The following is a 27,230-nucleotide window of genomic DNA, read 5'->3' on the forward strand; positions in this document are numbered from 1 at the left end:
GATGGCTCTGTGGAATGTAGTAGCCATCTCTCAGATGCCTCTAATGGCTACTTCACTTCACTCTGTGAAAATCCGACTTGATCGGCTCTTTATATAGGTGATATTATTTTTCTTTATTGTTTGGATATCTATAAATCTAGATGGATGTCGCTATGCCTGATAGCGAAAGCACTTTCCTCGCCTTTGGATCAGAATCTATGTCTTATACTCAACTTACCCTTGTTCAACTGAAAAACCTATGGGCAAGCAAACCTTTGTATGGTAATCTCTTGATAACCGTCACCTCCACCACAGCAGAGTGACAGAGTAATAGATTTCTTCGAAAACAACGATCGTCGCTGGTCTCCAAAAGTTGTCTAGTTGTTGTTATTGACTCCTAATGTTCAAAGGGTTTAAGTTATAAGACATTTCAATCCTTGAATTAGATCTTTAGCTTCATTTTACGAGGATAATGCTCATATTTATGGGCCACGATTTGGTCCGTCGATATTTGGAGGAATGTCGATTGTGGGTATGATTCACTACAAAGTTGACCACGGCAATGAACGCTAAATAAAAGGAGACAAAGAACGTAAATATCTTCTAATTAGGAATAAGCAAAATTCATAATATTAGATTGTTAAGATACTTAAATACTTGATTTAACAACTTACATTTAGTGGTTCGTAGCATTATCGATTCAAGAACATGCATCGCATACTTTGCTCTCTCGTGATACAAAGACCCCATGGTACGGAGGCAGGGAAGTATATGGATTTTATAGGTCCGTAAACTGAACTTGATTTCTCAAGGTGGCAAGGGAACAATCACTCGGTAAAAGAGTATGTCTCGTATCTAATTCTACAATCTTGGAGCTGCATTTGCCCTCCGATTCTCATGTTACAATAAAGAGACAACTCGCCTCTAGCCAAATCCAAGCAAGAAGTGCAATCCCCACTCGAGAGCGCCCGATTGCAAGCTCCATGGGCATAGCATATAGTATCGAGGTGCGAACCTGACACATAGAAATTGTAATTGTAGCTTGGTGTGTCAGTACATATGCTGTCCAGAGCCATATTGCAGACGTACCCCAATTCATCACCGGGACTATAGGAATTTGCATTGCACAATCCCTGTATCAAGTCGTGCCCGGCTCACCTCTCACAACATCGACAATATAGAAAAGACCAATTAAAATTGCTACCACGATGCTCTGGAGCTTGGCCATCGATCTTTTTAGTTTTTGTTCTACTTGTTGATAGTCGCTTAGGGTTCCAATTAGTTGATTCGCTTTATATATAGGTGGTGAATTGAGATATTCATTTTTTTTCCTATAATGTTTTGGCTACTTCCAAAGAACACATTATAGGTTTTGCCGCTTATTATTCGAATCAACCTTGCTTCTTGTTTGGTTTTTTTTTTTTCGTCTCCTTTTGAACTCATACTTCATCACCACGATAATGGCAAAAGTCCTTTCTCGTTTAGGTAGAACATCTGACTTAAATGCTCATCTCTTAATACTTGTTTGACTGAGAGATTTAAGCAAGTTTGTTTTTTTTAAAGTAACTTTTCGATAACCACAACCAGCTAAAGACATTGAAGAAAAGAATTAGATGTTTTATCTCAAGCATTAATTATGTAAACCCCATGATGGGACCCACATAATTAATTATTAAAATGATATTAGTCTACATCACTTATTAACCATGCAATAACTTATCAATGTGATCGCTCTTTAGACCAGCTTGTCTCGGGAATCGAACTTTAGTATTCTTTTTATTATAAATTATATTTGCACTCGTTGTTGCTTCTATCAGAGTTAGAGACAAGATACGTCTCTTTTATGATATATAGCACTCGTTGTTTTCTAAAGTCTACCTAGTTTTGCTCTTTAAGTCGTGAGGTTCCCAGTCGTCCTAGGTTTCCGTTCTGGTTCTTGAAGGGAATTTCTACTATCTCATAAGTGTTCTTATAAAAATCATTCCCACATCCAACGTGGATCTTTAGATAAAAGGGAAAAAATGAGGTCCGACAGGTTAATTTGCAAATACGGTTTTCTGTCATAAATTACTAAAGTTAAAGGAAAATAAAAACGCAAAAGTGATCAAACTTATATTTAATGAAGAAAAGTTTCAATGAGTAAGGAATTTTACTAATGCACAGATTGCAAAACTTTATTAAGTGTTAAGAAAAGTTACAATCAATTAGATATTTCACTAACAATACCACAAAAGAAATTTACTATTAACTTAGGTAAATTATTCTTCTTGTGACGTATTACAAAAAATCGTGACGTTCTAGTCGTCCTAGGTCTCTCTTATCATTTATTCGACACGAGGTAAAAAGTGGGAAAGACATGCAGGGTACAATAATAATGGTATGAAGAAGAGTTTGTCGTTAAGCACGAGCAAACAAGCCAAAGGCGGGATTGATGGTGGTGAAGCCCCCGTCAATCGCCAGGTTGTGGCCGCTGATGTACTTGGACTCATCGCTGCCCAGAAACAAAGCCGCCTCCGCCTCCGCCATATTACAAAAAATCGGATCGAAAGAACTTACAACCACCAAAGTGAAATTACGTCCTCTAACTAAAAGTTACAAGATAATGTTTTATACATAAATTAATATTTGTGATGACACATACGTATGTCAAAGGAAACATATGATCCATTAGGAAATTTTCCAACAAAAGGAAAAAAATTTACTATCGGTTTGGATAAATTACTATTTTTTATTTTGTGGAATATTACGAAGACCCACATAAATTACGACAACAAAAGGGAAATTACGTCCCATAGGTAATTACCATTAGTGAGGAAAGTTGGAATACCATCGGTATTACAAGTTTACCATCTTATCTTTCACACCCAAAAACACTCATTTGAAATTTTATATACCCCATCTCAGATGTCTTCACTTAAATATGAAGACAAGCCTAGGCCGTCAAGGTCACCCTGTACAAAAGGTTGTACCAAGGGACGATTCTACAATTCCATCCTCAATAAAACAGGAACTTGTTAAGAAAGTCTCGAAACCTGTTGGTAAGAACGAGTTACTTATCACTTGATTTCACTGTGATTCATAGGTAACTTACCTTCATATATTAGCAATTCTTTTTGTCATTTTACAAATTATCAAATTTTCTTATGTTTGACAACTTTTATTTGTCTTTCTTGTCTACCAATGCAGATCTGTTGGATATTGTAATAGGTCGTTTGTTGTCTCCACCGTAAGATCGTGACACGTGTTGACCCAACAATGGTCCTCATCACGTCTGATATCCCCGCAAAACCCTAGCGACCAACCCCTCTATTCTCTCTCTCCCTCCTCCTCCCCCCTCAACCACATTCAACATTGACCACGACGCCTTCCCCATCGCCGCGGCCTCATAGTCACCACCACCTATCCACGCTTAGCCACCGCCTCGCGTCTGGCCACTCCACCAAACCACCATGATCTCGGTTGTGTCTTGTCACAGCTTTCCGTCTCAGTTTCTTGTTGAATCCCTCCCTCAGCTTATTTGAACTTGCCGCCACCACCGATTTTGGCAACTTGTCCATGACCGTCGTGATCTCGATCTTGCTATCAAGCCCTGCGGTCATGGACGAACCGCCACTGCCATTTTTGGAGGCATTGCTCCAAATCTGGAAGCTTGATGCCCTCTGTGGCCATGGACGCCAAGTCTCAAGATCTAGACGAACACCTCCAAATTTGGAATCGGCGGCCTTGCCAATCAAGGGTGAGCTCGACGCTGTGTGGAGCTCAAACAAAGAGAGATAATCAAGTGTATGATCAATGGTCCACTTGTCTCGCTAGAAAGTGTTGACAAAGCACCTTTTGAAATGTGGATCGATATAAAAATCAACAAGTGATTTGAAGGGTCCCTGTTGAATCTTGGAAAGCAAACACAGATTGACGATAAAATTAAAGGTACGAAAAATGAAAGCAATCGTGACCAGTCATATAAAAGGATATTTAAATGTAAAGATAATATAAAGATAAAATAGAACAACCGGTATTCATTGCTTGATTGGCAATCTTTTACTTGAATTGCAATCCTAATATCTACTAGAGACATTTAACAATAATAACAGAAAAAAAAACTAATAATATCCTAATATTTATAGCTCAAACGACAAATTTCAATTGAAGGACATTGAATGACCTTTTTTTTTTTTTTTTTTTTGGTAAGGGACATTGAATGACCTTTGGTCGAGGCTAAGGAGCCAAATCAAAAGGAGGATCAAGTTATCGGGTAGTAACTCATGTAAGAGAAGAAGTTATTATGACAGTTAACAGGACAAAAAGGTTGCGATTCTTAGCTAAGTTAACGAAAAAATCTTTGAGAGTTTAATGGAAGAAGAGGTAATTGCAGAGTAGAGAGCGGGTTGTTCGAAAAATATGAAGAATAAGAAGAATGATAATAATAATAATAATAATAATAATAATTTACATAATGGGGAAGAAGAATACGTAACACTATTTATTGTAATCAGAAAAATAATAAATCAAAGAAAGCGATAACAAAATGAATAAGAAGTGAGGTACAGCTAACTGAATCTCCTTAAGGTGATTAGTTTTTTCCAACGGTGCTAAATAGCTTTACGAACTATGCCTCCCAAGATACAACACCTTGAACCCGTTTGAACTAGCACTATGCAAACAAGACTTTGTCGAACACTTCTCAAAACCAGCACACTTAGAGAAAGTTGAAGAGAGGAGATGGAGGTGTTTTTGATGATTCTTGGAATGAAGAATTTCAACTCTATATATAGAGTTTTAGAATTCATGTACAAAAACGATACATGAACTAAAAATTAAATAGATGCAAGAATCCAAAAGATACATGAACTCGAGATACGCGTGAATTAAGTAGATACACGAATCCAAAAGATACATGAACTCAAGAGGTACATGAATTAAGTAGATACACGAATTTAAAAGATACATGAACAAAAGAGAAGTATCTCATTTTTGCTCACATTCATTGATCCATTAACCCACCATAAATACAACAATCCCCCACATAATTAGATCAACAAAACATTTTGACTCGAGAAATTCTAAGTGTGCCTGTGGAAACACATTGCATCAAGATAGGTAGCTTTCGCTTTGAACATTCTTTAGTGAAAGGCTAACGAACATACTTAACCAGTTAGTAGATTAAGCCTTGAACCGCCAGTTGTTGGTGTAAGCCCAGACAATAGACGTCACACAGAGTATTCCATTGACTTCACATAGTCCAAAGAAATTTACCTACTCTCTCGACAAACCTTTTATCAACAGATCCGCAAAACATTCCTTTGACTTCACATAATGGAAAGAAATTATTCTATTTGAGAACAACTGCTTTACGATATTACGTCTACCACGAATGTGTTTAGACTTACCATTACATATCACATTTTGTGCCCTTTCAATTGCTGCTTGATTGTCAAAGTGAATGCATATCGAAGGCACAGGTTTTAACCATAGCGAAACATCCTCTAGAAATTGTCGAAGCCGCTCTGCTTCTTCAACAGCTTTATCCAAAGCAACAAATTATGATTCCATTGTGAAGCGCTCTATTAGAGTTTGCTTTGATGATTTTCACGATGCTGCGGCACCTCCTAACGTGAACACATATTCGCTAGTTGATTTCGATATATTGAAATCTAAAATCCAGTTGGCATTACAATAGCCTTCCAAAACAGCTGGATATTTGCTATATTGCAGAACATAGTCTTTAATTTTTTGCAAATAAGCCAACACTCTCAAAAGAGCATTCCAATGCTTATGACCAGGATTACTTATATATTGGCTCAGTTTTGCTACTGAGTGTGCAATATCTAGTCTAGTGCCATTCATGATATACATGATGCTGTCGATCACTTGAGAATATTCAAGTTGCCCGATACCGTTTCCGGTATTCTTTCTTAAAATTTGGTGTGGAAGAAAATGATTATTTGCATATTTAATGTCGAACTCTTTAAACCTCTCAATTACCTTTTCAATGTAATGAAATTATGTTAAACCTACACCATCAAAATTCCTTAGGCCGAGTATAACATCCGTAACACCTAAGTCTTTCATCTCAAAGTTTTTTTGAGAACATTCTTGGTGATTTTGATAACCTTAACGTTATCTCCAAAAATTAACAAGTCATCGACATATAGACAAATAAGTACACATCCAATGGTTGTGGATTTAGTGTATACACATTTGTCACACTCATTGATTCTATATCCATTTTAGATTATCACACGGTCAAACTTCTTATGCCATTATTTAGGAGCTTGTTTAAGTCTATACAATGATTTGACAAGTTTCCACACTTTGTGTTTTTCTCCTTTGACCTTGAATTCTTCAGGTTGCTCAATATAAATCTCTTTGTCGAGATCACCATTCAAGGATGCAGTTTTCATATCTATTTGATATACTTGCAAATTGTATAGTAAAGCTATAGAAATCAACATCCTAACTGATGTTATTCTTGTTACAAGTGAATAAGTACCAAAGTAGTTTAGACATTCTCTTTGTCTTAACCCTTTGGCAACAAGCCTTGCTTTATACTTATCTATAAAACCATCAGCTTTACGATTCATTTGAAAATTCATTTACATTCAATTAGTTTATTTCCTAATGGAGGATCAACCAATTCTCAAGTGTGATTACTTAGGATATAATCAATTTCATTGTCAACAACTTCTTTCCAGTAAGGAGCATTTGGAGTTGATATTACCTCTTAAAACATTTGAGGCTCACCTTCTAACATGTATGTCAGAAAATTAGATACAAAAGATTTTTCAATCTGCGACCTCTTACTCCTTCGAAGTTCGGCTTCTTCGGCCTCAACTTCCTCATTCTCAGATTCTGAATTTTTAATTATCATCCAAGAATGTTCATCCTGATTTCTTTTCGTAGGATATATATCCTCAAAGAATTCATGTCACGCCCCATACCCCACGGCACGCAACATCCCTACCTCGGTCGACAAACTGCGACGTCCCAGGAAACGTCGCCGACCCAACGCCCAACAGAGATCAAGCACAAGCGGAAGAAATAAACAAACCCTGACAATAATAAAATATGAGCTAAGGATAGCCAAACAATAAACAACGATCAACGCAGAAAATATGTACATACTTATATTACTATTTTAAAACTCTTTTTACAGCGTTCACTACAACCAAAAAGGAAACACCAACAGCTGGGAATAACCAAGCAGCCACTTCTCATTTCTGCTCCATCTCCACCGGGGTGCATGCTTGACGACCGCTGGATAAAATGCGGTATCCCAAAAAGAGGTGATGTCCTCGGCATCCTACGGCTGGGGGTCTGAAAAGTTTCGGTTTACACAACCGTGAGACGAATCTCAGCGAGTTCAACCCCTAAACCTAGGTTAGGCTAGCATGCAATCTCCTGACCGGAAACAAATACTTAGAAATCATAACACAATAACAATCAATGATTCTCTGACCCTGCAGGTTAGACAATTCAATATATATATAACAATCACGGCACATACGTGGCACACATTATCACACGTACGCCAATCACATGCCATGCACCGATTCTCACACTTTCGCATGCCAGTCCATGCATGTTCATGCATCCAAATGTCGTGGACATGTCACGTGCATTTTTCGGCCCACTGGCCCACACTGGCACACTGGCAATCGCCCAATTTATTATTCATTACGACTCGAGTCGACAATATTCATGGCCCAGTGCGTCTAGCCTGCTTCAAAGTGCATGAGGCGTAGCAACCGATCTGGCCCAGTGTCTCTAGCCTGCTTCAAAGTGCATGAGGCGCAACACTGATCTCCTTACGAACCAGAGCCTGCTTCAAAGTGCATGAGGATGGTCGTCTTCCGGACGTACCGGGCATCGTCCTGCTTCAAAGTGCATGAGGACGGCATCGACCCGAAGGTCACGACCCGAAGGCCCTTAGGTGATCACACAACCCATTATTATCTGAACCCCGCGTAACACGCATTAGGGTATTTTAGGTGATCACATGCTCATGACAGGCACACGGTCTCACACAATTTCATCACAAGCCTCATTCTCGGCATTCATAATGCGTGCAATGAAATGCAACATGAGCATCCACATAACATAGGTACAGGCACGCAGTTCAATCAAAGTCATTCCACAGTGCCTAATTCACAAGCCACGTGCTTACTTGGCCTATTAATACCGTGCGGCCCAATTCCAAATACATAATTCAAGCCATCAATTTGCCAATCACACTCCGCACGATTCAGCGACACAAGCACGCAATATAGCATTTCGCAATTAAACATAATTGATCACCAATCAATCAATAGCCAATCATTCTGGGTAATCCCGGCCATTCATCTAATAATTCTTGCTGTCCATTATAATCCGGTACATTCCTCCAAAACATAGACAGCCGCTATTTCCTCAATCCGGGCCCAATAATTGTCCATAACAATCCCACTAAATTACTCGGATTTTATTTCCACTAATCAGTCCTCAATCCAGTCAAAAATACACACTGATACTATCTAAGCCAGTCCAAAATGTACCGATAATACCTAAACCAGTCCAGAAAAACGCACTAACAGTCCTAATCCGGGTTTAGGAATTTTACTCACTTAATCCGAGGTCACGACGATAGGGAACGGCGGCCGATCACTGGTGAACAGTGAAACCGGTGGCGGAATTCCCGGCGACAGCGTGAACAGTGACCCGTACGGACGGGATTAATAGTACTGCCGTACGGAATGCTACAGTACTCCGTACGGACAGGTACGGCCGGCGTCGTACGGCGATGCTGGACAGCTGGGTGGTGACGGAACAGCGATCCGAGCTCCGGCGAAGCTCCGGCGGCCCTTTTTGCTGGACGGGAAAGAGAAAAAGAGGGAGAAAGAGAGAGAAAGGGTCGGCCAGGGCAAGGCTGAGGTGGTCCACGGCGGGGCACGGTGGTCGGCGGCGATGCTCCGGTGGCCGGCGACGAGCTCCGGCGAGCCAAACAAGAGAGGAAAAGAGAGAAAAATGGGGGAGAAAACTGAAGGGGCTGCTGTTCTGGGGGAGTTCTGGCGTGAGGGTGAGTGAGGAGAGAGATAAAGGTCAGACCTGGTCAAAAAAGGGCAGCCTAGGGCGACACGTGTCGCAAATCCGGCGGTTTTGACGAAAATACCCCTAATCTAACGGTTTCTATCCGATCTTATCCAAAAAGGGAGGGGTAAAATGGTCAATGGCCCCCAATAATGCAGCTGATAATTATTCATAATTATCCCAAATTATCCCAAAAAAATCCGGACCAAAAATTAGCCCAGGGGTAAAATCGTCATTTTTCCGGTCTCGGGGCGAAATTCCAATTTTCGCACGTACCAACCCTCCATGAGCGTGGCCAACATTATGTGGCGTCGGAATCGCGAAATTCACTTTCTAAACCCTCGAAAATCCATTGCGAAGTTTCGGGAATAAAATAATATTATTTTTTCAATTTTTTGCCATAACGACTCCTGGTATGCGTGGCCACCCAAAAATGGCGCCGGCCTCGAAAAATAACCTCATTTGGCCTCGAAAAGCAACGCTGGCGTCCCGAGGAGCAAAATCGTAATTTTTCACTCCCGGACCGAAATTTCAATTTTTGCTCGTACTAACTCCAAACGTGTGTGGCCAGCGTAATATGACGTCAGATTTCCAAAAATAGTCTCTTAAGCTTTCGAAAATCGACATCGAAATCCGGGCCCAATTTCGTGATCAAAACTCGCTCGAGTTTCAATTTCAGGGTCTCTGGCTAACGGGCGGCTGTTTAGGACATACGCGTATCGACCTAGGGTTATTCGAATTACGACGGTCCCGATCATTGAGAGAATGAGAAATTATCATTAGTTCCAAAGGTCACGATCGTTCGGTTCAGGTTCAGGACTGGTTGGCCACGTGCACTTTCGGTCTTGCAGAATCACCTGCGATCCGATTGTACATCGTTGGCTTTGGCCAAACCAAATCCATCACCTTTCCTAAGATCGGCCCACGTTGGCCCAAAATATTCACTCATCGTATCTCGAGATCGGTGTCCCGTTCACTGTCGAGTCCTTAGTCCACGTACCGTTTCCTAGTTAGCCATACCCCATTGATTAGTATCCCGAGAGTGATCAGCTCTGGGCGAGACTTACTAAAATGAAATGCGAAATATTGTCAATTTTATTGATCCCGGAATTACGTCGAAATTCGAGCTGTTACAACTCTTCCCTCCTTACAAAAATTTCGTCCTCAAAATTTGTAATCTATCCTTATCTACTCAAATAACTGGGGGTGTTGAGGTCGCATCGCTTCTTCGCTTTCCCACGTGGCACCTTCTGTTCCATGGTGCTCCCATACAACTTTGACCATTGGGATCGTCTTGTTTCTCAGCACACGCTCTTTTCTATCCTCGATTCTGACTAGTCTTTCCACGTACGATACTTTATCGTCCACGTCTATCTCCTCATATCTTAAAACGTGAGTCGGATCTGGTTCATACTTTCTTAACATCGACACGTGGAAAACACTGTGTACCTGGGACAAATTGGGCGGCAAGGCAAGTCGATAAGCCATATCTCCAATCTTTTCCAAAATCTCAAATGGCCTGACATACCTAGGACTCAGTTTTCCCTTCTTGCCGAATCTAGATAATCCCTTCATAGGCGACACCTTAAGAAACACGTGATCTCCAACCTGAAACTCTAAAGGTCGTTGTCTTCGATCGGCATAACTTTTCTGGCGACTTTACGCCTTTCTGAGTCTGTCTCGAATGACCTCAACTACCTCAACGGTTTGTCGTATCAACTCTGGACCCGTGGTACTCCGTTCACCCACTTCATTCCAACACACTGGCATCCTACACGCCCTACTATATAAGGCCTCAAACGGTGCCGTCTGAATACTTTGCTGATAGCTGTTATTGTAGGCAAATTCCACTAAATGCAACTGCTCTTCCCATTTGCCCTAAAATCAATTACACAGGCTCTCAACATATCCTCTAGGGTCTGAATTGTCCTTTCTGACTGACCATCTGTCTAAGGATGATAAGCAGTACTAAACTGCAGCTTCGTTCCTAAGGCCAATTGTAAGCTTTTCCAAAAAAATTCGCTGTAAATCTTGGGTCACGATCCGATGTGATCGTCACTGGCACACCATGCAGACGTACTATCTGTCGTACACATAATTCTACATACCTTTCCAACTTAAAGTCCTTTCGCACTGCCAGGAAGTGCACTGACTTAGTCAATCGATCCACTATCATCCATATCGAATCATGCCCTCTCTGGTTTCGTGGCAAACCCGTCACGAAATCCATCGTGATATGTTCCCATTTCCATTCAGGAAGCTCTAACAGTCTTAATAGGCCACCTAGCTTGCAGTGCTGTACCTTCACTGGTTGGCACGTCAAACACTTGGCTATATTTACTTTCACCCCATTTTTCCGGCAGCGTCACCACAAATCCTAGTACATTTCGTACTGCCCGTGCGAACATCATAATTACTCTCATGGGTCTCAATATGATTTCTTTCTTACTCCCTACGTCGTTGGACAGACCTTTGTGCTACTCGGGTGAACCTTATGCTTACTACGGAAATTTCCATTCAATTTTTTTTTTCCTCGAGTTTCGCCTCATCAGGTACACACAATCATTCCTAGAACCTCAAGATTTCTATCCCCGAATATAGGGAAATCCGACTTCCGCTTATCGGTATCCATCTCAATGACTTTTTTGAATCTCGTGATCCACATAATGCCATTCCTTGTTCTGGGCCTAGATTTCCAACTAATCCTCAAGGCGGTCAACAGATTCCACATCCAGTTTACCTCAAATTTAACTTCCAAGTCCCTGAGCCTTCCCAACTAGGTTCATTCCTTGATCATCCCATACGTCCCAATCGACTCGCGACTTAGCGTATCTAATACTCATCCAGTCTTTCCATGGCGATACAGGGTGTTGCAGTCAATTTTTCGACATGCGTCGGGTAATTCTTTTCATGTGGCCTCAACTGGCACAACACATAATTTGCTACTCTACCATGTTGCATCAATACACACCCAAGTCTTCTTAATAAAGTGTCACTATAGACCTCGAATCCTCTCGGTTCAAGTTGAATATTCAATACCGGGGCAATTATCAGCCTACGCTTCAGCTCTTGGGAACTCCATTTACAGTATTCATTCCATTCAAACGGATTTCCTTCCTAATCAGTCGTGCCCGTAGCACGGCTATCGACGAGAATCTTCCACAAAACGTCGATAATCGTCAGCCAAATCTAAGACACTGCTAACCTCCGTTATTGGCATCAGTCTTGGCCACTTAGTCATCACCTCGACCTTAGTTGGGTTCACTGTAATTCCATTTCCCTTACATTATATATCCAAGGAACGTTATTCTATTGAGCCAAAATTCATACTTGCCATACTTGGCGTGGAGTACGTGTTCTCTCAAGGTTTGCAACTCCTCAGTCAGACTTGCTTCTTGCTTCCAGGCTCCTCGAGTCTCCCAATACATCGTCAACGAAAACCGTTACGAACTAATCCCATAATTCTTGGAACACTCAGTTCATTAGGTCCATAAAAGCAGCGAGGCATCCCTTAGACCAATGGGCGTTACTATGAATGCATAATGCCCATACCTCGTCTGTTAAGCAGTCGTAATTACATCTTCTTTTTCACATCCTTAACGGAAAATTTCCGGTCCGTAACACAATCTTAGGAACATTCTCGTTATGAATTCTTTGCCGATGACATCCGTCCATAATTCAACCTCAAAGGACACTAAAGTTCCTTGCAATTGATCGAACAGGCTATCGATCCTCGGTAATGGGTACTTATTCCTTTTTGTCACCTGGTTCAATTGCCGGTAATTTACGTACCATCTCAAAGTCCTGTCCTTTTTCCTCATACCAAATACAGGAGCTCCCCATAGAAATATACTAGGGCGAATAAAATTTTTGTCCATGAGTTCTTACATCTGAACTTTCAATTCTTTTGATTTCCAGCAAGGACAATCAATACAACGCCCTCGAAATCAGTTCAACTCCTGGGCAAATCTGGCACGATTCCACTTCTCGTTCTAGTGGCAATCCCAAAATTTCTAAGGAAAGACCTCGAAAGGTTACACATCTCGTTAATTTTTCCGACTTTAGTTCCATCACGATTGGGTTAACCACGCCCACTAAGCGTCCTTCTCAACCTTCATCTGACATCTAATCACCTCAAGCAAGGGCATCCAAGGAATCGATATTCCTCCTCGACTTTCCTGAAATCCAAACCTAGGACGTCCATTCAGAAAAAACTGGATTACCCTATTGTCAGAATTCATTACAGCTTTCTGCCTTACAAATCACTCCGTATCAATTTCCACGACAAAATCGTACATGACCAATACTGCCAAGTCGACGCTCCTTTCTCTACTATCAATTACTGTCTCACAGTTAAGACACCTCAATGACACCATCACCTTATCATTCGAGGAATCGTCACACCAAACGTGACTCAAGCACAACAGACTCAATCCCATCCAGTTTAACTAGTTGTTCCGACTCCCACTTTCGATGCAAGCCTCAAAACGGCTCGTTTGACGGTTCGGCTTTATGATATCCTTCCTAACCAATGGGACGAATCACCTGTTTCCCCGCCATCTGCCTCTTCCCAAAGCGGCGATTATCCTTAATTTGAGCAAACCACTATCCAGAAGTAATTGCACTTTCCAACTGATCTCGCTCTATTACTTGAGCTCATTCATATACTTCCCCATCATTCCTGATTTTCCGAACCTTGCATGTGAATTCTCAACCAGCCAAGCAGACTCCATTTCATATCATTCCACAGTCATCTGCCCTCGGCGAAGTCACATAAACTCCATCAGTTCTCTTTTCTTGGCACTCTCCGGGAAATATTTTCCCATAGGAACTCTTAACAATCATGGCTCAAATTTGGGCTATACTCATTGGGGATATCTTATCCCTGGTGGAAGGCCATCTATAACTGGCATGATTCTGTAACTGATACACCGCCAAATTTACTTTCTCGATCTCGGTGCATTCCGATGTTTCAAAGGCTTTCTCAAATTCTGCTATCAATCTCGGTGTAGCCTCGAGGTCACCCTTACCATTGAACTTAAGAAAGTTCAACTCGAAAAATTATTCCACCAATCGGTGCACTTGTCTATTGGCCACACTTGCACTTGGCCTAACTGACATCATTCCCATTCATAGCAGTAATCACTGCAACCTCAGCAGCTTGGGCAATAACAGCGGCCCCTTTCCCGAGCTTGCAATCCCATAACACGCCCTATCTCCCGTAGGGTATTCATCACATCGTCAAATCTTGGGTCTCTAGCCTCACGAACTTCGTCGCTAGCCTGGGCTTGGGGCTCTTTCCCCCTTCTCCTACTTGGAGCTTGAATAATGTCCTCTAGTCGATGGTCTCGGGCCTCCTGACCTCCTGAACTAAGCTGACCCTGGGTTTCTTACCCTTTCTTCTATTCATTCTCACCACTCAGCTACCCCACTACCTACTATAATTCCATTAAGGAATTAAAGACTTAAACCAATCTATCTCAGTCTAAGTCCTAGGCAGGTATCAAACAGCAATCAACACTCAGCATGCGGCTTAACATTTATCCAACACGTCACCCAAGAGATTTGCATACTCACCTCAGGTCCTGCGGCACCTGCACTGCAATGGTCACACTGGTAAACACACAATCAATACACAACTGTCAGGAGATGCATGTAGCACACGAGGTCACCCTACTGGCTACCCAGGTCTCATCGCTCCTTATCACTCCAGGCTTCGACCTAATTGGATCGAGCTGACCTTGCTCTGATACCAATTCAAGCGGGGATGTCACTCCCCGTACCCCACGGCACGCAACATCCGTACCTCGGTCGACAAACTGCGACATCCCAGGAAACGTCACCGACCCAACGCCCAACAGAGATCAAGCACAAGCGGAAGAAATAAACAAACCCTGACAATAATAAAATACGAGCCAAGGATAGCCAAGCAATAAACAACGATCAACGCAGAAAATATGTACATACTTATATTACTATTTTAAAACTCTTTTTACAGCATTCACTACAACCAAAAAGGAAACACCAACAGCTGGGAATAACCAAACAACCACTTCTCATTTCTGCTCCGTCTCCACCGGGGTGCATGCTTGACGACCGCTGGATAAAATGCAGTATCCCAAAAAGAGGTGATGTCCTCGGCATCCTACGCCTGGGGGTCCGACAAGTTTCGATTTACACAACCGTTAGATGAATCTCAGCGAGTTCAACCCCTAAACCTAGGTTAGGCTAGCATGCAATCTCCTGACCGGAAACAAATACTTAGAAATCATAACACAATAACAATCAATGATTCTCTGACACTCGCCCAATTTATTATTCATTACGACTCGAGTCGACAATATTCACGGCCCAAATGCGTCTAGCTTGCTTCAAAGTGCATGAGGCGCAAAGAACCGATCTCGGTCCAGTGTCTCTAGCCCGCTTCAAAGTGCATGAGGTGCAACACTAATCTCCTTACGAACCGCAGCCCGCTTCAAAGTGCATGAGGATGGTCGTCTCCGGACGTACCGGGCATCGTCCCGCTTCAAAGTGCATGAGGACGGCATCGACCCGAAGGTCACGACCCGAAGGCCCTTAGGTGATCACACAACCCATTATTATCTAAACCCCGCGTAACACGCATCAGGGTATTTTAAGTGATCACATGCTCATGACAGGCACACAGTCTCACACAATTTCATCACAAGCCTCATTCTCGGCATTTATAATGCGTGCCATGAAATGCAACATGAGCATCCACATAACATAGGCACAGGCACGCAGTTCAATCAAAGTCATTCCACAGTGCCTAATTCACAAGCCACATGCTTACTTGGTCTATTAATACCGTGCGGCCCAATTCCAAATACACAATTCAAGCCATCAATTTGCCAATCACACTCCGCACGATTCAGCCACACAAGCACGCAATATAGCATTTCGCAATTAAACATAATTGATCACCAATCAATCAATAGCCAATCATTCTGGGTAATCCCGGCCATTCAGCTAATAATTCTTGCTGTCCATTATAATCTGGTACATTCCTCAAAAACATGGACAGCCGCTATTTCCTCAATCCGGGCCCAATAATTGTCCATAACAATCCCACTAAATTCCTCGAATTTTATTTCCACTAATCAGTCCTCAATCAAGTCTGAAATACACACTGATACTATCTAAGCCAGTCCAAAATGTACCGAAAATACCTAAACCAGTCGAAAAACGCACTAACAAATCTAATCCGGATTTAGGAATTTTACTCACTTAATCCGAGGTCACGACGACAGGGGAACGGCGGCCGATCACCGGTGAAAAGTGAAACCGCGCGGAATTCTGCGACGAACGTGAAACGTGACCCGTACGGACGGGATGAACAGATCTGCCAGACGGATCGCTACAAAGATTCGTATGGACATTGTATGGACAGGTACGGCCATCGTCGTACGGCGATGCCGGGATACCGGGTGGTGACGAACAACATCCGAGCCCGGCGAAGCTCCAGCGGCCTTTTTGCTTAGGACGGGAAAGAGAAAAAGAGGGAGAAAGAGAGAGAAAGGGAGAGAGAAAGGGTAGGCCAGGGGCACGGCTAAGGCCGAGGCCGAGGGGGTGAGGTGGTCCATGGCGGGGCACGGTGGTCGGCGGCGGTGCTCCGGTGGCCGGCGACGAGCTCCGGCGAGCCAAACAAGAGAGGAAAAGAGAGAAAAATGGGGGAGAAAACTGGAAGGGGCTGCTCGTCTGGGGAGTTCTCAAGTGAGGGTGAGTGAGAGAGAGATAAAGGTCGGACCCGGTCAAAAAGGGCACTTAGGGCGACACTTGTCGCAAATCCGGCGGTTTTGACGAAAATACCCCTAATCTAACGGTTTCTATCCGATCTTATCCAAAAGGGAGGGGTAAAATGGTCAATGGCCCCCAATAATGCAGCTGATAATTATCCATAGTTATCCCAGATTATCCCAAAAAAATTCGGACCAAAAATTAGCCTAGGGGCAAAATCGTCATTTTTCCGGTCCCGGGGCGAAATTCCAATTTTCGCATGTACCAACCCTCCATGAGCGTGGCCAACATAATGTGGTGTCGGAATCGCGAAATTCACTTTCTAAACCCTCGAAAATCGATCGCGAAGTTCCGGAATAAAATAATATTATTTTTCCAATTTTTGGCCATAACGACTCCGTATGCGTGGCCACCCAAAAATGGCGCCGGCCTCGAAAAATAACCTCATTTGGCCTCGAAAAGCAACGCTGGCGTCCCGAGGAGCAAAATCGTAATTTTTCACTCCCGGACCGAAATTTCAATTTTTGCTCGTACTAACTCCAAACGTGTGTGGCCAGCGTAATATGACGTCAGATTTCCAAAAATAGTCTCTTAAGCCTTCGAAAATCGATATCGAAATCCGGGCCCAATTTCGTGATCAAAACTCGCTCGAGTTTCAATTTCAAGGTCTCTGGCTAACGGGCGGCTGTTTAGGACATACGCGTATCGACCTAGGGTTATTCGAATTACGACGGTCCCGATCATTGAGAGAATGAGAAATTATCATTAGTTCCAAAGGTCACGATCGTTCGGTTCAGGTTTGTTGACACCTAAATTTTAGCGACCATTTAGTCGTAATTTGTATAGAAAATTAGGGATTAAATTTTTAACCCCTAAACAAAAATATTTAGGTTGCATAACATATAGTTTAGGTCCATTTAATTTAATTGCATTTTTGCATCGATTGGCAAAGGGCGAATGAGCTTAAAATTTCATCAAACGAGACTCGGCTCGCTCGGAAGGCAAGGGCCGGGAATTACAAGTCAAACGGGCTCGGTTGTTTTAATTTGAGCTTAATTCAGCCCATTATCCTTAATTAATTTAGCCCATTTAAATTAAATTAAAATCTAAGCCCAAGCCTAAGCCCATTAGGACTAGAGAGCCCATCTAATTGACCTAGATTAGTGTTATATATACATCATTAGGTCAAAATTAGGGAGGACACACAATTTCATAACACACCCGACGACAATACAGAGAGCATCGGCCAGCATTAGAGAGAAAAGAGAGCAGCACACGCAGGGGTGAGTGCGCCCACCTGCAGATCTCCAATGCTCGCACTCACGACTGGATGAGGAAGAAGACAAAGCTACCACTCCCACAGCAATCATCAAGGAGTCCAGCAAAGTTCATCAAGCGTCGTCGAGAAGTAGCTGTGAACGGAGAAAGGCAAGAATTGATTCCCCAAGCTTGACCAACATTCAACGCACGATGGGGAGAACCGAGAACAGGGAGTAAAAAATTGCCGATTGCTTTGCCTTGTGCATCTCAAAGAAGCTTTGCAGACCCTTAGCCGTGTTCAGTCAACCCCCACGAATTCATCCGTGGTCGAGAACCGTGAACCATCACAAGCACCACCGTAAACAGCGCCCCTGCCAAGTTGCTGTTCAGCCGGTCATCGCCCCCGCCGTCTTCGACGCCCGGACGCCACCGTGAGCTGCCGCGCCGACGCCGCGTCGCCCGTCGTCCGAGTCCGATCCCGATCCACAATTCGAATTTGGAAGTTATCTGCAAATTAGGTAATTCAACATTATCCGATATTTTCAGAATATTTAATTTCCTAATATGGGTGTTTGAATATTTCGTGAATATCATGTGGATATTTAGATATCTTAGGATAATGTTCGATATATCCGCAATATTTTTAAATATTCAAAATTAGGAAAACTTCCTAATTTAGCAACGTATCTGGACGACTATCCGACCTTATCCCTAAGGTTCGATACGCGGCGATACGGAAAATTATTATCCTATCCATAACCACTTGGGTACGATAATGATTTTTATCCGCTTTCCAAATTTGAATAATCGGCTTTCCGTCGATATCTATAACCTTATAGATATGACCGACAGTTTGATTTTTGTGCCTAATCGGAGTTTGAAACAAATATGGCGGATCGCATGGACGTTTTGAATGTGGTTGCCATCCTTGTTTATTTAATTGCTTTTCTTTTTCAAATAAACAGAAAATTCAAAAAATATTAATTAGATTTGAATTAGAGTTTTTGCATGTCTAGGAATCCTAAATATATCTAGAAGATAGAGTAGTTATTTAATTTAAATTAGGACTTGAGATGATCTATTTCCTAGTTTAAATTAAGTAATATTCTAATCTTAATTGATTATTCAGGTTATTTTATTATTTCGAATTTTAACAAAAATCCTAAAAAGAAATCATGCTAGGGTAGATTAAGTCATCATAGTTTGCATGTTAATTTAGGCATTTTATTATTCCGAATTTAAATTGAGAAAATACCAAAAATAATCATTCGTCCTGTCATTAGAAATAGGTCACGTCGTCGCACGACATATAGTTTGCATGCTAGGTTGCATTAATCGCATGTCATTTTCGCATGTCATTGCATATAGGCTAGATTTCATTTAAATAAGTGAAAATCCAAAAAAAAAGAAATTGAGTGAATCGCTTGTTAATTAGAAATCATATTAGGGTGTCAATGTGATTTTCTAGCTAACAATGCAGATGCTTACGTTGCTTCCAGGTAAGTAATTCTTCCAAACTTGCAATTTATTTAATGCTTTCGGGTGTTAAATTGGTGGTTTGCGCACTCGCATGAACACCTCATATGTTAGTAACTAAGTTGAAATGGATCCAAACTGCCTGCCAAAACATTTTTGAAAAGAAAAGGTACCGAAAGGGCGTTAGACCAGATCTAGCGTAATCAAGTCCCCGGGCTTATAATCTCTGGTTCGTAGGAATAAAACATATCTCCCTATGTTTTATTTAGGTTTCTAATCGACCTACCATAAATAGATTAGTGGCGACTCCAAGCATGAAAGCTTTTGCATGTTAAAAACTTAAACCCTAAGTTACGAATTGGTAGGGTTTGGGAGGGCCCGAGTTAGGCTTAGTCTTAATAATCCATTAGCCTGAGAGGAATTTTAGGTCGCGACAGCTTGGCGACTCCGCTGGGGACTTGAGTTAAAACTCTTAGTGGACTTAGGCCAATTTTTCTTTTCAAAAAATATTTTTTGCTTGGCAGCGAGGATTCCAGGTACGTCCCTAACATTTTAGGTGTTAAATGTTTTTGCAGAATGGGAGGTATAGGGGGAGGCGTGATTGTTAACCTTTGTTTTGCAGGGTGGTGTTGGATGTATGGTTTATTTTATGCATGAAGCGCTGTTTGATATAACTTGCTGTGCATGCCTTGCATTTACACTACACCTCACACACTACCCGCTGCCGGACCTGGGCGGCACAGGTTTAGGATGGTACTGAGACAATGGACACCCCACCACACCCGCGTGGTACGGGTCGCCCTCCTTGGTCCCGAAAGTTCTTTCACGGTGTCATTGAGTTCCCACCACAGTTGCACCCTTTGCAACCCGGGTCGGCTCCTTGACTAAGCCGAGTAAGGGGAACCCCGGCCTAACCACAACCATGACCGGTTTAGCCCTAATCCTCGTCTCCATTTTGCAAGCCGTAGTCTAGATAGAAATCGAACCTCACATTTCATGCGCATGTCTATGTGATTGCCATGGTCCTATCGGGTAAAGTAAGTTTTCTGAATCTTTATTTCGCAATTTATTTATGTTCCGTATTTTCTTTGGTCGGTCCATGACATTAGGTCGGTCGTGAGTCTTGGTCTATACACTATGGGAGGGGCAGACATCCGGATTCTTGATGCTCCTAAGGACGAGCTCCGTGCCCGGTGGAATCTACTCGGTCCGACCAACCGCAAGCTAGTTGAGGGCCACATCGGAGGCTGCTCCCCTATCGGAGGTCAAAGTCCGTACCGGCCTCGTTCGAGCATTAGTGCACTTCTGGTGTCCCGAGACCTCTACCTTTATATTCGGTAAGCACGAGCTCACCCCGACATTGGAAGAATATAGCGTGCTCATTGGAAAACCATTGGAGTCGGAGTTAGTCACACCACCTTTGGGAATTGATTCTACTTTAATGTTGGCTGAATTTTTGAATGTTGGAAAAAATGAATTGGGAAAAGTTTTAAAAGCAAATCGCGGCACATGTCCTTTTTCATTCCTGAGTCAGTGTTTTGAAAAAGCCACATCTTTTCAAAAGGGCAAAATCTTTTTGTTAGCATTTTTTGGGTTCGTGATTTTTCCTCACTGTAAGAATGCATGTAGTCCGTCAATTGCATGGTTGGTCCAACAAGTCTGTCTTGAAAAGAATTTTGGCAACACCATTTTAGCCGAGACTTTCATTTCACTCACTAAATTTAAGCAACATGTTGACAAAACGTTTCATGCCCCCCTCGAACTTTTGCAAATTTGGTTTTTGTCTCACATAAAAAGGTGTGGCGATTTACTCACAATATCCGAGCTTAGTGATTCTAGCCATCCCATTTTAAGCTATAAAGAAAAACAGCGAAATGCACCTGATTATCATTATTCCGAATGGATCATTTTCATGAAAAACGCTAGACCCCAAGGTTTCCATTGGCATGCTAATTGGTTCAAGGTCGAGGAAGCTCGGCTTACGTGTAATGGTGTTGGACCGGTGCCACTTTTGGGCTTCACTGGCGCAATCGAGTACTACCCTGCCAGAGTGTCCCGACAGTACCAGATTCTCCAGGGACTCCCTCCGGCGTTACAACCGGAACTCCTCCGGGTCGACTTCGCCGATGATGATAAAGACCACGAAGGGACCATAGCTCAGCTCAATAAGATGTGGAAGAAGTGCTGTGTGTTAAAGATAGCTCGGCCCGAAGGAGAACTAAAGGGAGAGCAGAAGTTCTATTTCGCGACGACCTAGTACATTCGACGGCACAGAATCCCGCAGGATTTGCTCCCGAAGATACCCAAGGTGCCTCTCAAGTCCACCAATCGCTCAGAGAACAATCGCCTCAAAAGGAAGGCCGAAGAAGCTGAAGAAAAGGCAGCCAAGATAGCTCGAGCTTATGAGCAATTGAAGAAGGAAGTCGCCTCCCATATGTCTATAGATCAAGCTAAATAATAAGCTCGAAGTTCTTTTCTCATTTTAGTTTCAGTTTTTAAATTTGTTTAGGAATTGAGTCATTTGTCTTTATATTCAATTCAATTTTAAGTCATTAATTGGTGTAAAAATTTTCACCATTTCAATAAAGGGGTCTTTTTAATTCAAAGCGGTTAGACCAATGTCATTGATCGGCGTATGATTTTGCTTGGCACTTATGTATGCCTGTTTCGTTCCGAAATTAGGTAATTACGGACCGATCACGATCGCCCATTCGTACACGGTCGAGAGCCAGAATGGCCGATCAAACCGACTTGCAAGAGCGTGTTGTTGGTATGGAAGACCAGATGAAGCAACTTGTCATCGCGATGCAACAAATGTCCGCTGAGATCAAAGCTCTTCGGTCGATCCCTGTTCCGGCATCCCTCGAAACATCAGTCCCAAAGCAGAAAGTTAGAAAAAGTGTCGATGTTCACGGAGATGACGATATTCCTGATTTAGAAGATGACCCCGTCCTGATTATCGTCAACAAAGACAAACCTGACGAACGAGTCAACAAGCTTGAAGAAAGAGTGAAGCAGCTGGAAGGTTCGCATGATTCACCTTCGATCGATCTGTCCTTGTACTCACAAATCAAAATCCCAAAGAAGTTCAAAATGCCAGATTTTGACAAGTACAATGGCACCACATGTCCAAAAGCCCACCTGCAGCTCTATCACGTACAGATGACTTCGTATGTTGACAACGAACTCCTAATGATCCATGCCTTTCAAGCAAGTTTGACGGGTCCTGCTTTGAACTGGTATCTCATGAAGAAGATAAATGGCCTCAAAACTTGGAAAGAAGCCAGTGAAGCATTCTTAAAGCAGTACAGATTCATAACGGACATCATTCCTACCCGTGATGATCTCGAACGTGCTCAGATAAAAAAGACTGAGTCCTTCAAAGACTATGCTATCAGATGGAGGAATTTAGCTGCTCAGGTTGTCCCAGAACCCATAGACAGTGAGTTGAAGAGGATGTTCGTAAAAACTCTCCCGTTCGAATACCGTAATCGGATGGTTGCCATTCGGTCGACAACTTCAACCAACTCATCCCTATAGGCGAAATGATTGAGATAGGGTGAAAGATGGATGGTTTGTCGAGCCGTCCTCCTCGACCGTAAGATTCGGTGCAAGAAAAGAGAAAGAACCGTGAAGTGAATGTGGCTTATAACCAACCGAGCCGGCAGAATACTAACTCCGCCCAACAATCCAAGTAGCGGAAGCTCAAGAACAAAACTCGGGTCGTCAACCTTTTCAAAGGAGGAACAACAAGAGGCAATTCACCCCTCCGGGTTGTTGTCTCAAGTATTGGCGCATTTCGAAGAAAGGCTTGCTTACTACCGAGCCAAAGCGGCCCAATCCTGAGCGGTTCTATAACTTCGACCGGTCAAAGAAATGTGATTATCACATGGGTGAGCTGGGACACTCAACCGATGATTGCTATGTCCTCAAGCACCGAATCCGTAACCTCCCGGACACGAGGGCTTTCTCATTCCAACCCGCTAAGCCGAATGTTCGAATAACCCACTCCCGATCACGCGGGCAATGTGAATGCCATTTTTAGCTTCGATGTCTGGTCGAATTAAGAACGTCAAGGTGTATACTACGGACGTCTATGGCGAGTTGGTAAAAGCCGTTATTACCCGAGTAACGAGACCCTTCCCCTTGTCATGAGAGAAAGAATCTCAAGGATGGTAGAAGTTGGGATGATTGTTTATGCGACCACACCGGCATTGTTTCCACTATTTCAAGTGGTTATTAATTGGGAAGAAGAGTTTGCTACATTGAACACCGGGAAGGACAAGTTCGACCCTTTGCTTGAAGACATGCCTCCGCTCGAAGATGCATCCGATGATGAAGAGATCGTAGAGAGCACACCTAAAGCTGATGAAGAGAAAGAGGTGATCGACACTTTGGGGCAACCAAGCGGCAAGTTCGATTACTATGTGAAATACTCGGCTCCCCCGAGCTTCTATGTTAACCCCTGTGACATTGTCCCGGATGGATGGGGAGGTATGGATGATCCAACACCTCTAATGACAGAAGATTCTGATGATGCAATGGATGGAATCACTACCCTGTTTGATGATTTCTTCGTTGGAGCTATCGAGGAAGGACCGTTAGAGGGAATGGGCACAGGCCCACAAGAGTAAAACTTTTACTTTTTCGCACACTCCCTCGCGTGGGAATTTTTACGCTTTTTAGGACTTGCCCCGTTTGGCGCTGCTTTCCATTTTCATTTCTAGGATTTGATTGTTGCAATTTCCATTCAATAAACGTAATTCATTTTGAAATAATCAATGAAATTACAAGTTATTTTCGTTTTGAGGACATGTTGAGGTACATCAAACCAGCCCGGTGATGATATCCAACCGATAAAAGAAAATATAGTCCAAGGAGAATTCTGAGGCCTGGGCTTCTTCATGTTCCTTCGTGTTAAAATATTTTTGAAAAGAATTTCAAAAAAAAAAAATTTTAGAAAAAATACACTGTTTAGCCCTGTTTGTCCTTCTGAACCCCCTACTTTATGTTTCAGGGGCAATCTTGTGACACGTGAGGGTATGGAAACGGTCCAATCTGGTGCATTATATTCAGTCGATGACATCTTGATGATCTCGATGATCTTAAGGGTCCCTCAGAAATGCTGCGTGGCCTAGAACAACATGAAAGGTCCAAAGTTCTTACTTCAGACTGAACCATCACTGTTAACCTGAGTGATACGGAGGAACCCAAGGAAGTAAAGATAAGAGCAAATCTCCTTGAAAGTGAGACGAAACGCCGCATGAGAATAGTTGGATCCTTCAACTGAAAGGTACGTCAAAGACACTTCCAGGTAATTGACCTAGTCCTAACGAAAGTACTGCCAGTCTTTCCTATTCCTGGGGGCAAATTCGCCCCAAGCTACAATGGTCCATATGTGGTTAAAAAAAGGTGCTCCCCGGAGGTGCCCTGATTCTCGCAGAAATGGACGGTCATGAGTTTTCCACTCCTATTAATTCTGATGCTGTGAAGATGTATTATCCCTGATAAGATCTAACATTTTTGCGGCAAAAGTTTTCAAGTGTTTGGTTTTATACTCTGAGTCACAAACATTTCACTTATGAATAAATGGTTTCAATCAATTTAAAGATGGAATGTGTGCATTGGCGTTAAATTCTGCTTGATCACTTTGTCAGTCTGCATCATCGATTTCAAAAGGGGAATCTATTTGGACAATCTGATAACTCATGTGGAATGAATTGAATGTGTTGAATGAGGTACATCGAGATGATGAAAGGCAAGCCATATCCTATACACAGTCCCATGCACTAATCCCCAGTGAGTTGAGCGGAAAAATTCCATGTCTGTAAGGTAAAGGGTTATCTCGCAAAAGGTACGGCAACCGAAATGACGAGAGGCGGTTCATTTCTCTATCCCAAACACTACAGGTTATCCATTATTTTGCCACTTTGAGCCTAAACACTTGGAGAAATTCTTTCAAATTACCCTTGTCAAGAATTACCCCACATTGGGGCAAACTGGAGGTAAGTCAGCATTATAAGGTGAAAAATGAGTAGAAATTTTCTTGCTCTCACTTGCATCAATCTTCGAGTGTTGCTTTTTTTCAGATGAATTCACACGAAATTCATGTGCCTTAGGATGACGAAGAGCATTTCTTTCTCTATCCTATACACACTTTATCCTTTGCTAAGCCCAATTGAGCCTGCAAATTCGTTTCTTAAACCCAGTTGGTGATCATCCCCACATTGGGGCAAGGTAAAAGTTGTCACCGCCGAGCAGCATATTCAGAATGTCAATCGAAGGCAATTACCCCTGGAAGTCTAATGTTGAATCATTCAGTCAGAGTATAGTTGGCCAACATATGCATTGTAAACAGCGTATGTCAAGTGTAAAAAAAAAAAAAAAAGAGTTCAGTGGGCAAGAAAGAGCAGTGTGCCTAGTAAAAGCAAGGCCAATGCCCAAGGATGAAAGATAAGTGTATCAAAATCATCCCCAGTGGGATAGTCATAGTCCTACAAATTTAAAGAAGTGGTGAATTCAAGCCCAATGAAGCATTCGCTGAAAAGACAACTCCCAAGAATGAACAAGGAGACCGGTGACAATGCCAAGATGATCACCAACTTATTCACCCCAATTATACACATTTTGAGCCTAATGATCTATTCATTTCTCAACCCATGAGCCTAGCCTATGTTACGTCCCTTGTAAAGTCTCTTCAAATTAGGGCACTTGAACTAACGAAGGATTCAGATGTTTATAAGCTTAGCTCGAAGAAGTGCGAGCAAGTCCATTTCTATCTCGTTTTGCAGGGTTCTTGACTTGTAAACCCGGAGACGATTGCGGAGTATTGTTCTTTCAATAGCCTTGACTTAAAGAGTCCCCTTTTGCTAAGCCATTGACTAAGCCCATGTTACGGTCCTGACAAAGACCTCTCAGATTGGTAAGGTCGTACCGCTTGCGAGAATACTCGGACCCTTGTCCACATGATGAAGGTGAGATGGAGTGATTATCATAAATCAGCCTTTTTCAATGAGAATGAGAGAAAGCCCTTTTAGATCGGAAGTCCCTCATTCGGCATTTTCAAGACACCCACTTGTAAGTTCGGATTGTCTTGTCATGATTGTTCCCCAGCGGAGTTTGTAATACCGATTTGACAAAACCATCGTGCATGAAAATCAGTTGAAAATTATAGTGCATGTATATATGTGTTCTTGACAGTGTGCGAATGCATATTACATGTTACTTAAATCCGTGTCTAACAGGAGACACACCTTCAGAGTTGGAGATATCGCCAGGTACGTATATCTCTATCCCTAGGATGTCTATGACTATCTAGGTGTCCCTAACCTGTTCGAGCAATCGTCAGGACCCACATTTGATCATTTTTGCGATCTCTAGATGCCTTTGATGATGTTTAGATGTCTATTGATCAAGCTTTTCAGGTACCTCGATGATATCCAGTACTTTGTCAAGGAACCCTTGAACACTTGGGCTAGCCCCTTTGTTCACCAAATCACGATTTTCATACAATCTCGAGAAGATTCCCCGTTACTCACCTATGAGAAGGTATAGGTGAGGCGGCCAAATCTTTGCATATGAGCAGTGTATATGTAAAGGTCGGAATTCTCCCCAAATCTCGTGTATTCCCCGCTACTCGCCTATGAGCAGTATAGGTGAAGTGGCCAAATCCTTGCATATGAGCAGGTATATGT

Source organism: Syzygium oleosum, unplaced genomic scaffold (assembly GCF_021117445.2).
Source record: "Syzygium oleosum isolate NSW1041296 unplaced genomic scaffold, Sole_v2.1 Sole_v2.01, whole genome shotgun sequence".
Taxonomy (NCBI): Eukaryota; Viridiplantae; Streptophyta; class Magnoliopsida; order Myrtales; family Myrtaceae; genus Syzygium; species Syzygium oleosum.